Raw genomic sequence first — 13,904 nt, 5'->3', positions numbered from 1 at the left:
AACTACAGAGGAGGTAAATTAACTACAGGGGAGGTAACTTAACTACAGAGGAGTTAACTTAAGGAATGAAGAGATAAGATAACTCTCTCATTGTGTGGTGGTAAGTTTTCTCTTGCCTTATTATCTCCAGCATGATCTTAGTGCCTAATTGCTAGGCAGATAGATGGATAGATTGATAATTTCCAACATGGTGGAAATTATCTATCTGGCAGGTAAATCTAACAGAAAATCTAACAGAAAATTGTATGGTGTATTCCCAGCATTAGATGTTTTTAATACATTAGACATTAGATTCAACAAGAACACGAATCTAATGAACATTTATGAGAAATTTGGGCACATTCACTTTTATTTACGTACTGATCAAATATTGGGAGAAATGCTGGTTCTTCTGATTAGTGACAGCAGAAGCCTGGGGAGTGGAAGGGTGGAAGTGGTAATCAAGGTTTGCACAGCTTTGTACTGGCTTTACTGCAGCTTGGCACACCTTCTGCATTGCAACAGAACGCATCACTAGACTGTAGGCTAGTAAAATGTCTGTACAGCACTCGACACTGAACTGTCGCCCTAGGGAATCAAATCTCAATCTCTGTGGGCAACAGTAATGGTGTGTGTGTATGCTGTATTACATCCAGTTTGCCTATTGAGCAGTGTTGGCTATTGATGCTATGATGATGTCACCTGCATTGCCTTGTTATGTCTGTTTGCCGTATATGTAGTGGTGCATTTGGGGCATCTGCACATTATTAGGTTGTGGTTCACTGGTAATGCTTTGTTATATTATTATTTATATTTTATTTTTTGTGTTGACATTATTTGTCACACTGCTGGGGGCAGTGATTCTAGCCATTATTATGCTGAAAATGCAGTGGTATGTGTCATCGAAGCTGTTTAGTAAAAACAAAGTGTCACAATGGAGTAGACTATAGCTGCCCAGCATTATATATCTGGGAGTGGAAACACTGGTATAGAGCAAGCTGTGGGCTTGGCCAATGACATCAAATGCAGGTGCCTTACGGTGGCGACTAACACAGTTTGGTCCATGTCAGGCTGTGATCAGGGCTGTTGTCTAGCACAGGCATTCTAGGCTTGTTCCTAAAGTGTTATTAGAAGTAAGGGGTACACAGTGGAACATACAATTTCTCTTCAGATACATGGGTCGAATAGATAATTTCCAACAGGTCCGATCTGATTTCCGATCGTTTTCCCGATGGTTTTTCTGATCAATTTTATCAAAATCGATAAAAAAAAAAAGATCAGAAATCAAATTGGACTTGTTGAAAATGATCTATTCAACCCATGTATCTGAAGGAAAATTGTATGTTGTGTACCAGGCATCAGTAAACATCCTTAGCGGTAATCACGAGTTCAGTTAGAGGTGGAAAAAAATGCCAGGAGCGGTAACCCTCGAGCTGAGCTCATGGTAGCCCCTGGGAGGTCTATGCAGAGCAATGCACGCAGCGGGCGTTTTAACTCACCTCCTGAGGGATCCCGACGTCAGCCGCCATTCCTCTTCTTCTCCACCGAGGCTTTGCTTCCCCTTGGTGAGATTGCCGTCTGTGGTCATGACGACAGCCGCCAATCTCGCTATAGGGTTACAGCATCACCCGGAGGACGGAGGGAAAACTGCAGCGCTGAATCCCAGGGAGGTGAGTGAGTGCTGGGCTGTTGCAGAACTCCCTAGCAGCATGATTTTTTTCCAGGTTTTAGGATCTAAAAGCATGCAAAAAATTGCACCACTTTTAGACCCTAAAATCCAGAAAGGGGTTAATGTGAATCTTTAGTGTTAAAGCAAGCTCGTGTTCAAAATAGGAAATTAACTTGAAGAGAGGGAAGCCTCGGGATCCTATTGTGGATTCCCTCGGTGGTCCTACGTCCCCTGTTTCTGAGCATGGCCCCGATGTCTGTTACGAGCGCGGCTGTCCAGTAGCCTCGCAAGCCACGCTGAAGGAAGAGAAGGTGCGTGGGCCCGATATGATTAGAGACAATGCCTTGTTGCTAATCTTCCAGGGGGCCACGCTCAGTTAGGGAGTATAACATAACACAGAGGGAAGCCTCAATAGGATCCTGAGGCTTCCCTCTCTTTAGGTAAGTATCTCATTTTGTACCCAAGGAAACCTAACGTGAGAGGTATAATGGGGCTGCCCTATTTATTTCCTTTTAAACAATACCAGTTGCCTAGTGTCTTGCTGATCTCTTTGGTTGCAGTTGTGTTTGAATCACACACCTGAGACAATCATGCAGCTAATCTAGTCAGACTTCAGTCATAGGACCTGATCCTTATTCTTTTTCAGGGTCTATTGCTAAAAGTATCAGTGCAGGACAGCCAGGCATTGTTAAAAAGAAAAAGTATGTCAGCCTTCATATTCCTCTCACTTTAGGAGTGCTTTTTTTTAGTGTACATATTGATATGTGACACTGTGGAATGAGGAGCAGAAATGCTTTCTTGTGGCCCAGCAATGTGTGGGTAAAGCGAGCATGGAACACTAAAGACTACCTCCAGTATAAAAGACAGTATAAAGGTGCAGGATTGGGGGGTCTCAGGGTTAATTACATACCTAAATGGCTGTAATTCATTTACGGGTGATGCTCCGACCCCCTCCTCTGCAATGCAGTTGTGGCCCTGTTTCTGAAGTCTTTTAAATCTCTTCAGAAACCTCCTCATGCATTGCCATGGCCCAACCCCAGCTCAGTCGCCACCAATTAGTCCGCATCTGCCGAGCTGGGTGGCGGGCCACAGCAATGCAGATTGGAATGGCCAGAGTCTCGGCAGAACTTTGAATTAAACCTGCCATAGCTGCATTTCCAAGGGGGAAGGGGGGGGGGGGGTTAGGGTCGGGGGCTCATCTGAATTAATGAATTACGGCCGATCAAGTAAGTAATTATCCCTGAGGTCCCTCGTTCCTCCATCGTTATGACAGAGCCTGGCATAAAAGGCTGTCTTTTATACTGGAGGTACTTTTTAATGCAATGTCTACAGCATGTAATCTAAGTTCACATATTTTAATATTATGCCCAATATCTGGCCCTGCTCAAAATCTGTAGTGGCCACACCCACTCTTTGTTGCATGCACGCATCTACCCCTAGAGGTGCTCCAGATATTCTGGGATCCTAGCAGCACCCCTGTCAATCTTTCAGAGGCTAGCGTTTGTACAAGTACTATAATTATTTTATCCTGTTGAAGGCCAGTGTTACACCTATGTTTTGCATTGCGGTGTGAAGTATGCATAGTGCTGCCCCCCGCTCAGTGATGCACTCCCTGCTGGGCAGGAAGTACGTCACTGGGATTCCCGTTGGTCTATGCATGCAGGCCGCGATGCATTGCTCTCCGTTGTTTACACTATGCCTCGCCCACAGGCTTACATTACCCCAAGCACTGTGCATTAAAGAGACACTGAAGCGAAAAAAAAAATATGATATAGTGAATTGGTTGTGTACTATGAATAATTACTAGAAGATTAGCAGCAAAGAAAATATTCTTATACTTTTATTTTCAGGTATATAGTGTTTTTTCTAACATTGCATCATTCTATAATATGTGCAGATTACACACCACTCAGCATTCAAAATGAGTCTTTCAGAGCAGTCTGTGAAGTAATGACCTCTCCTCTGGCAGAGGAAAAGTAAACAGTCCAGGAACAGTTGAGATAATAAAAGTCAGAAAACAGCCCTCTCCACGACTAACTTAGTCGGATAGCTTAATGGCTTGTTTGCATAGAGATAACAACTGGAGTTTCTCAACTCTTCCTGTACTGGAAACAATTACACTGATGTATCTGATCTTAATGTTTTATTTCTTAGCTGTACTACACATACAAATCATAATATCATCATTTTTTTTTCGCTTCAGTGTCTCTTTAAGCCTGGTACTTGCAGTAATGCACTGTTGCCCTTGCATCAAAACAGATACTTCCGGGGGCACTGCAAGAGACCACATTAAGGCTCCCTGCACACTGCAAATCCGTTTTCCGATTCCGTTTCCGATTCCGTTTCCGATTTTCCCTGAATACATTCAACAGAAAAACGGATCAAAAAACGCAGCATGCAGTTAAGATTAAAAATCTGAATCGGAATCGGATGTAAAAACAGATTAAAAAGCGGAATCGGAATCTGAAATGCATGCAGTGTGCAAGAGGCGTAAGTGTGAAAAAGTCTCCATAGACGTTCATTAATCTGCGGCCCCTTGCGGCAAAATAGGGTAACACAATGCAGGTTTAGTCTGCATGTGTAAATGTCCAAATGTCCAAATAGGTCAGAAACGACTCTGGCTGTGATTTTGGTAAACTGGACAGATGGACAGAAAAACTCACATGTCATGAGAAAAAAATAATATCTTGCTAGTTTTGGCTGTCATACTTTCTAAATCACCTGTGCGGTATTGTGATTGGGTGTTCAGACATTCCTGATCTGCATATCTTTCAAGGTGAGACGGAATGTATTATGGCCAGAGCATCAACTCTGAAAGCAAATTTGTTAAGAGCACAAATACAGAAAGGGAAGTCGGCACACGGCACTGAACTCCAGATGCAAAGCACTGCTCAACGATTCAAGCAGTAAAAAAGCACTTTTTTGTTTGAATAAAGTCTTAGCTTTAGTGTTATGTTTGGTAGTTGTTCAAAGGAAGATAATAAAACTTTACCTTAATGTTTGCAGAGAAGGAGCAGCGTTCCTCCCAGAGAATGGGGAGCTGAAAATGTACAAACCTAGCAAGACGGTTCTGTGTAAGACTACCTACCATAAATACCAGGTAGGAACTGTTCAACAGGTTTGCGTTGCCTTAGGATAAGCCTTGGAACTTGCCTTGGCTGTTTGTGTAGCTCATTTTATGGGTATTCAGTAATAAACACAAGCACACATTAGATCTGTACAGTGTTTGAACTAGAGGCAGCCATAAAGGTAAACTCTTTTATATCTGGCCTGGCTAGTTTGCAGCTATTTATTCTTTCTCTTAACATTCCTGTGGCCAAGGGCATAACGATATTTTTACATACATATAATTATGGACTGTATGGAATAGTAAATAATACACCCCTTTCTCCATATATGTCACTTGCAGATCTATGTAACAGAAACCAAGTTCTTTCAGTTGTCTGTATTGGCTTCAATGAATAAGACAGCATACTGGAAGATGTCACTTATGAACGTTAATACCCTATTTCCCTGGAAAAAAGCCCTAGCATGATTTTTTAGGATTTTTGAGGATGCTCTAAATATAAGCCCTACGGTAATTCAAAAATAAGCCCCAATTACAGTTCATAAAGAAAGTCAATTTGAATAGCATCTAGGCAGCTACAGCATACCTGTAAAATCAGCTGGCAATAAAATGCAGCAGGACAAATAGACCTTTTACCAGGGAAAGCAGACTCCCCCTCCCCCCCCCCCCCCCCCCCCAAAGAATCAATTTCGAAAGACCCCATGAGACCCAAAACAATAATGTCTGGAAAGTACTGGTCTCTATGTAAATGTAGATTGTTGTAAAAGGTATTTTCGAGAAATGTATGGTGGTATTTGGGGTTTGGAAAGTTATTATCATGTTCCAGAATGTGATGACATGCCTATGACTAAATATTGTTTTTTTAGTATAGGACTCTGGCCCATATGCAATTTACATTTTCTTCTGAGTTTTCTCCTTGGACCAGTGGCGTAGCAATAGGGGGTGCAGAGGTAGCGACCACATCGGGGCCCTTGGGCTAGAGGGGCCCGTGGGGCCCATCCTCAACCACAGTATTAGCTCTCTATTGGTCCTGTGCTGATAATATTCACTTCTATAGATGCTTTGAATAGTAGTAATCATTAACAAACTGTTCCCCATCCTCTTCTTGCACCTCTAACACTGTGGTTGTCCGTATCAATTGTTATGTATAGCATGCTTGGGGGGCCCCAATGCAAAACTTGCACCGAGGCCCATAGCTCCTTAGCTACGCCAATGCCTTGGACATAATTTTTCATCTTCATTTTCAAATAATTTTTAAGCACTTTGCAACAGAAAAAGTACAAAAAAATAGGTGAAAAAGAACTATAAAATTTCATTTTGCTTGCTGATGGTTTAAAAGGTATTTAATTAACAAGTTGTTGAAATATCACCTAGGAGAAAATTCAACAGTAAAAGTCAATTGTGTTTGGGCCCCTGTCTTTTTTTAAGGGGAAACAGTACTTATTGGAAGATGTGTATTGTGTTCCAGTTAGCATGTGGTGATGGATTTTAGCCTTTATGTGTTGATTCAATAAAGCCGGTTTGACTCTACCGACATTGTGCGGAACTCACTTTCTACAAATTGTGTTCCAGTAGACAACAGCAAAGACAATGTTCTTGATTAATCTCCAAGGATATGCCCACGACTTTTCTAAAGGCCTGTACGCACGCTCGATGGATGTTGCCCAACAAGGATAGCTACCCAATCCCTCGGGTGACGTCGCTGGTCCGAGACTGTACAGACATGTAGTGGTGCAGTCGTGACATCATATGGCGGGAAGGGTGAATGGCTGTCACTCAGCTGAATTGATCCACCAAGCAGATTGTTGGCTGGGCTGCCATTGGATGTCAGGACCTGCTATATACACAATGGATTATTGGCAGAGGTGGTCGTAATTGGCCATCTGAGACACGTTTTATCTAGCATGTGTACAGGATTTAAATCTGCAAAAAATGGTGGCTGGAAGATAACTGAACATTGATTGAACATTCAAAGATCACTTGTCAGCTTCCAGCTCATCCCTTATCTAAACAAGATAATTATACTTTCAGTTTTGCGGAGGTTCCCTAATCATAGATCCTTTTGCCATTGCATTAGTAATTACATCATGACATCAGTATCGCAATGAGAATACTATATTTCTAAAAGACAGTTTTATGACCACGGGGCTTTCACTGCATCAGAAAACTGTATATCAACTCATGATTGAGTCTCGGGCCATAAGCTAGAGAGGCCAAACGAATACTCATCTAAGCAATCGCCAGATAACGTCCAATCCTCAGCACAATTAAACAGTCAGCCCCTTACGTGGATCAGCTTAAAGGGGAACTTCAGCCTAAACAAACATACTGTCATTAAGTTACATTAGTTATGTTAATTAAAACAGATAGGTAATATAAGCTCTTACCCACCCTGTTTTAAAAGAACAGGCAAATGTTTGTGATTTCATGGGGGTAGCCATATTTTTGGTTGAAAGGAGGTGACAGGGAGCATGAGACACAGTTCCAACTGTCTTGTGTCCAGATCACCCCTCCCAGCTGCGTGCGCTAGGCTTCAAATCTCAAATTCAAAATTAGAAAAAAAAATGCACCAAAACAGCAGAGCAACAACATCAGAAATCCCATCATGCTTTGCACAGCATCAGGCTGAAAATGCCTGGGCAGTTTTCTTCTGTGCAGCTAAAAATGAGGCTTGAGTAAGAAAAACAAAGTTCTGATGCTGTGAATCTGTTAAAGAAACATCAAGCCTTTTCAGTGCTGTTGAGTAGATTTTTAGTCTGGAGGTTCACTTCAATTACTACTTTCCAAAGAAATAAGTAGCTTCTGCTGGACACTTTTGTGTTCTAGAGGTTTCATCACTCCTACTGATCAGCTTCATACGTAGGTGAAGGAAATAGCCAGACATTTCTGAGTAGCGGTAAACCACCTACTCCTTAATTGGCTTCTGCTTATGGTCCCTTCTATACCTGTCTGTACCCAGGAGGCAGAAGAGTCATTCACAGGAAAGGAAGGATTCAACAGATAACAGATCTATAAGTATAGCTGTCGCACAGGGGGGGGAGTAGTAGTAGTAAGAAAGGCAGTGAAGCTGGGCAAGTACAGTAGTCCCATAAAAAAAAGTTTGATTTTAACAATAGGCAATCAGCCCCTGTCTCGTTTGTTAACCAGAGACTACGTATATATAGATGTCAAATTTTCTGCAATGCTCAGCACAGAACAAATTATCCAATAATCCATATCATTCATATCCAATAATTCATATCATTAGCATGTTTTGGGATTAGGGCTGATGAGTATATTTATTAGTTCACCTGTCCTATAAAGAAGCTAGTGTGGTCATACAGGGGCCATGCAAATACACATGTTCTGAAAAGCTTTATGATTTGCATATGTTGGTTGGGAGTATTGAGTAGGTAAGGTAAATGACAGCAGCACCAAGTGTAAGGTACAAGCTACCTCAACCACTGGTCACACCACTTTTTAAAGGTGGCCACACACACCATACAATTTTTTTAAATATCTGTTCAGTGTAAGAATTGCAATCAATTTTTCTGACTGATTGCAACATTTCAAAAATATGACCAATGTACCACACACATATGTAAAATTTTCCCCAATTATGAAACAAATGATTGGAAACTCTGAGAAAATTGCTAGGGTGTGTATATTAATAAATTGACAATGTAACACACACCATACAATCGTTAGAAAAATTGAAGAAAAATTTCCAGCATTCCGAATCGATAAAAATCGAAAAAAATGGGAAATCCGATCTGATTTTTCAGTTGAATGAAAAAAAAGCTTTTGATTTTTTTCAGGAGATCCAATCATATTTTTAGAATTGCCATGAAATCGGATCATTTTATTGTATCGTGTGTGGCACCTTAACCTCCTTGGCGGTTATCCCGAGCTAGGGTCGAGGCAGAAAACCGCAGCTAAGAGCGGTGATCCCGACCTCTGCTCAGGGTAGCTGCCGGAGGCTGTATGCAGAGCAATGCACGCAGCGGGAGCGTTTCTACATACCTCCCGGGGATCCCGATGTCGGCTGGCATTCCTTCTTCCTCTCCTCCAGGGCTCTGCTTCCTGCTGGTGAGATCGCTGGCTGTCGGCATGACGACAATTTCACTTTAGAGTTGCAGCGCCACCCGGAGGATGGAGGCATGACTGCAGCGCTGAAGCCCAGAGAGGTGAGTGATATCTGGGCTGCTGCAGATCTCCTGGCAGCATGATTTTTTCCAGGTTTTAGGGTCTGAAAGGGTGCAAAAAAATTGCACCGCTTTTAGACCCTAAAATACGGAAAGAATCAGAACGCCAAGGGGGTTAAAGCCCCATCTACACCATATAATTGTTTTGTCCAATTTGATTCAATTCATTGATTCAATTCAATTCAGTCCGACATGTCCGATTGGGATTCGATTGGATTCAATTTGCTATTGCAAAACAATGGCAAATTTAATTGAATCGAATCCCGATCGGACAGGTCGGATTGAATCGAATCAATGAATCGAATCGGATAAAAAATTGTATGGTGTAGATGGGGCTTAAGACTTCAGGTTTACTCTATGGCATGACAGTACTGAAGCACATAAGTACAGTTTTCTGTTTGCTGCTTAGGGCCCTTTTCCTCTAGCTGCGATCCACATGAAAAAGCAAATCACAGACGTTTTGCCAATCGCAAGAGCCCCCTGATTTACATGTAAATCGTGTTGCTCATTTTCCACTAGCGCACATTGTTTTTTCCCTAAACGCAAACATCGGCTTGTGTAATTCTCACTCTGTTCCCTGCAGCTACAGTGCAAACGGCGCAAGTGCAAATTGAGGCTTTTGCAATTGTCCTTAAATCACTTAAAAAAATGAGGTCTGTGAGCTAGTGCCCCTCTAATCCACACAACTGGGATATAATTTACTGTTTACTAATGAAGCTAAAGCTGCATCTACACGAGTAGATGCGGCCGCGATGCTCCTTATCAATCGAGCCGCTGATGCGATAAGATCCGCCAGGACGGATCTCCGCACCGCCGATTCCCTGCTCGCTCCCCGCGAGGGGACAATGGCAGGGAATCGAGCGGAAGATAAGCGGGCACTAGCGGGGAATCGAATGTGGCGCACGCGCGGCGAGCGGGGACGCGGCGGGCACACGGAAGAGGCGATCCGGCGGCTAATCGAGCCGCCGGATCACTGCAATGTCCCATAGTGTAGATGGGGCTTAAGAGATAAATAGGAGGTGGGACTGCTAATGACAGTGGGTGTGGCAATGGTAGTCTGGCTGTAATGTTGGGAGCCCTTCCTGACCAGCAGATGTCTTGCCTCCTGGCTACCTCCTAGAATATGATGATGCTTCATCGGTTCAAAAATCATAAATGTCAACTCAGATTGGAGGGACACAAGGCTGCAGTAGACAGAGCTCTCTGTATCTAGACATCCTGGATAGGTGTTCCAAATTAATTTTATTAAAGCAGTATAAAACCCTGACATAGTATTCAATAAAAACATGTTTTCCTACTTTTTATATGCCATACGGTTATCATATTTGCATTTGTGCATAAGTAATATTATTCATTTAGAAATTACAAGTTCCCAAAAGTACAGTTTTTTGCTTTGAGAGCTGACTTTGCATTTTATACATAACTGGTTTTATTCATTATGTATTGAAGGCAGAAATGCTTCGAGTGTCTGTCTGTGTCCAGCAGCTTCTGCACAGTCTGAGAATGTGTCACATTCCTTACTTGATACAATTAAGTAAAGACAAGATAACATTATCTACACTTCTGATGCATCCAGATTTCTCTGCACTGAACTTTGGAGTCCTGTGTGTAACCCATTGAATGCTGTTCTAGTAAAAAAAAAATGCTGGTTGTATATAATATGCTGCAAATATTTTTTTGGGCAAAGAAGAAATGCTGGGTTTCATTCCGCTTTAATATTATTTTGTATTTAAATAGCACTTTACAAAGTATATATAGTCTTGTTTTATTATCCACTTTTGGGGTATAACTATGTAACTGCTTGGTGAATTTACATCCTCTCTGCCCCTGGTTTTTGCCATAGGATATAAATATAAGCCTGTAGCTGTTAATGATCACAGCATGGATGCTACCAAGTGCCTGTGCTCATTATCCCCGGGTATCAGTAATCTCCCCTACTTCCCCCTCTCCTTTTCCCCCATAGTGATGATTGGCAACAGATAGAGACAATGCTGGGTAAGTATCATCTCACTTATACCCCATTCCACCAGACATGTCCCATATCACAGTCAGACTCATCCACCTGCATTACATAAGGAGACTGGCTAGAGCTTAGACATGGGGCACCAATACTGCCGCTGCAATGGGGAGAGGTAACTTCCACTAAACCAACTGGGAAAGCTGTAAGATGAAGGGAGCACCATTAAGCCACCAGGGAAAGCAATATTGGGGAGAAGGATAAGGGCACATAACATAGGCAGTGGTTTAGCAATTGGGGATGCAAATGAACCCTGGGGCAGAGTTTCTTTCAACTGCTGTATTAGCTCTTCATTAGTGCCATACTGGTAATGATTACTTCAGCATGTGCTTACAATAGTGATAATCATTAACAAACTGTTCCCCTCCCCTTACATCTCTTTGACACTCTGGCTGTCCTTGGCAGGTTTGGGCGCTCTATATACATTTATATGTATAGAGCGCATAAGGGGGCGCAATGTAGAACTCACAAAGGGGTCCCTAGCTACACCACTGAGCATAGGGAGCACTTTAAGGGTCACACAGCATGGGGCAATTTTAATTGGGGCACAACATACGGTAAGGGCCACTATAAGGCACCACAAAATAGGGGACACAGTATAGGGAGTGCACAGTTATATACAGTCGTGCTCACTCTCCGTTTTTCTCCTTCAAACAAACTCCAGAGCAATTTTGGAGTAACAAGTAATGGATACAAAACTGTACATAGTATAGCCTGTTTAAAACATATCTTACACCCTCTAAGTGATCAGCATGCTCCTTCACCAGTGACTCAGGCGTGCATACATAGGGGTAATTCTGCATGCTCAGGCTTCCCCCCTCTATGTCCCTGCTCACCGTCAACTTCTTTCAATGAATGCTCAGCATCTGCCACCAGGGCTTTCTCAATCAGACATCTCATCTCTTCACCGGTAGATTAACTGCGTCTCGTGTGTCCACCCCGTTCTCCGGCTCAGTGTGGTATCCAGGGCTCCGCCTGTAATGATCGGCTCTGCTGTCTGCACAGGCAGACAGCTGTTTGACCATTTTGTAAATCTGAGTGTGGCAGGTCCCTGGAAAAGAGACCTGTCTCCCCTCTGCAAGCTGCAGAGTTGCTGTTCTGGGGAGGAATTTGCATCCACTTGTCATGCAAATTGCTTAGCTGCTTCCTCTGATGGCTTGCAGTATAAAAACCATTTCTTCCCAGAATTCCTTGCTGGTCATGATGGTTTGTTCCTGCTGACTTACCTGGAGTCTCAGCCTTTGCTAATCGTTTGTTAAGATTATCTTAGAGTAATTCCTTGGGAGTGCACTAGGCATTCCTTCTAGCGTAGTCAGGTTGTATTATCTGTTTGCCTTCTACTGTCTATCTGTTGCGATTGTCTTGTCACCAGCGGCGGTCGACAGGAAATCGTTCTGTCTGGTGGGATCGCATTCGCCCTAGCGGTAGTGGCGGTGGTTCCCTCTGTATTCTGCCTTAGGGGTGCTGACCAGAGCAGCGGTTGCTACTGGTAGCCCCGTCTGTCTGTCTGGATCGCATTCGCCCTAGCGGTAGTGGCGGTGGTTCCTTCTGTACTCTGTCTGGGAGTGTAGGCCAGAGCTGCAGTTGCTGCTGGCTACTCCTTCTCTCTGTCTTGTCTGGTACGAACACTTGCTGTAGGCCCGGTGAGGTAACCGTTTAGCAAGCGTTCGCGTTCTCTATTTTCGTGTTTGTGTTACATTGGTTAGTTTGGGTGGCACGCTTATCACTGGGCGCCTAACGCGCGGTGATCGTGTCTTTAACGCGTTCGCTGTTGCGAATGAGTGCGGAGTTCGCGTTTAGCTAGCGCTTGTTATTTTCTTTGACGTTCGGATCATTGTTATTTGCTATGTCTTTTTGCTACACTTGTGCTCTGTCTGAATCGGTCTTGTGTCACTATTATTTATCGCCACTCTTGAAGATTGCGTTCCCACTTCGTTTCCGCTGTTGTGTGTTCACCGTCGCTGGGTGGCGACTAGATTGGTGGACACACATACATTCTGTTTCTGCGCTCTCTCTCTTTAAGGGCTATCTTGCCCTGCATTGCTTCAACTCGTGCAATTCCCATCTGGCATCTGTGGCAGGGCAGAGGCTGTGTTCCTCTGCACTCCACAGCTCCATCTGCCGGTGGGAATTTCCCTCTACAGGTGCATAGCACCATAGCTGGGTTCTGTTAAATTACACGCTTGTGGAGGATTTCCGCAGTGTCAGCGCACATCTTGTGCGCTGACCACGGAAATAATTCCGCAATAGTTACACCGCCCTACCGGTTTCATCATAGGTATGACTCATCAGTATATGGAGTACTATAAATGGGAGGCCACTACCTGTGGTGGCACTATATAATAAGGGGATGAGATTAAAAAATAAGTATATTACAACTAAAACTACTGTCTAGCCACCTCCTAAAGCCACACCTACTTTTCAGACCACATTTCTTACATAATAAAACAGCCAGTTAACCTCTCTATTATCCTCTTATTCCCAGTTTTGATCATGAAAAATGTTTTGTTATTGTTCCAGTACAAGGACAAAATGTACACAATGTAGAAAAATATACTTTTATTTAAAATGTGACTATTGTCACTGTACACTACCAGCAGCATGATGTTAACGTGATGATAAACTAGATAAATAGCCAAATATAATTTGTGCTTTTTATCTAAACTAGAAAAAAGGATAATTGCTGCAAAAAAATAGTGCCCAAAGGGTTTGACCTGAAGAAAATTATATATACTGTATTACACTTAGCAAAATGTGAGGTGTCTTATGAGTGTTAGCTAACTAGTTACAGAGTTAAAACTTTAAGACTACTCTAGTCCATAAATGGAAAATAACATCTAGACACAAAAGGTATCATTCATAAAAGTGCTGTCGGTAATGAGAATCAGTGCGGGAAAACACCGCTGCCAGTATTTTAGACTTCTGTGTGGTCATTCATGAAAAAGTGCACAGTTGCGATAGCAGTGCGGAGATTTCCCGAACTAGGCA

General features: G+C 42.9%; 1 protein-coding gene across 2 annotated transcripts in view; it reads left to right on the top strand.

The window, feature by feature from the left end:
• The window catches only part of ZFHX2 (zinc finger homeobox 2), a 149,701-nt gene that overhangs the window by 9,144 nt on the left and 126,653 nt on the right, over positions 1–13,904 (top strand). For both annotated transcript variants that reach the window (XM_068242206.1, XM_068242198.1), the window contains exon 2: positions 4,655–4,748. The gene's annotated coding sequence lies outside the window, so the exon portion shown is untranslated. The remainder of the gene's footprint in view (positions 1–4,654; positions 4,749–13,904) is intronic.

This window comes from Hyperolius riggenbachi, chromosome 1 (genome assembly GCF_040937935.1).
Source record: "Hyperolius riggenbachi isolate aHypRig1 chromosome 1, aHypRig1.pri, whole genome shotgun sequence".
In the NCBI taxonomy this organism is placed as follows: Eukaryota; Metazoa; Chordata; class Amphibia; order Anura; family Hyperoliidae; genus Hyperolius; species Hyperolius riggenbachi.
Note: the sequence above shows the minus strand (reverse complement) of the source record. Positions and strands in the feature narration are given on the sequence as shown.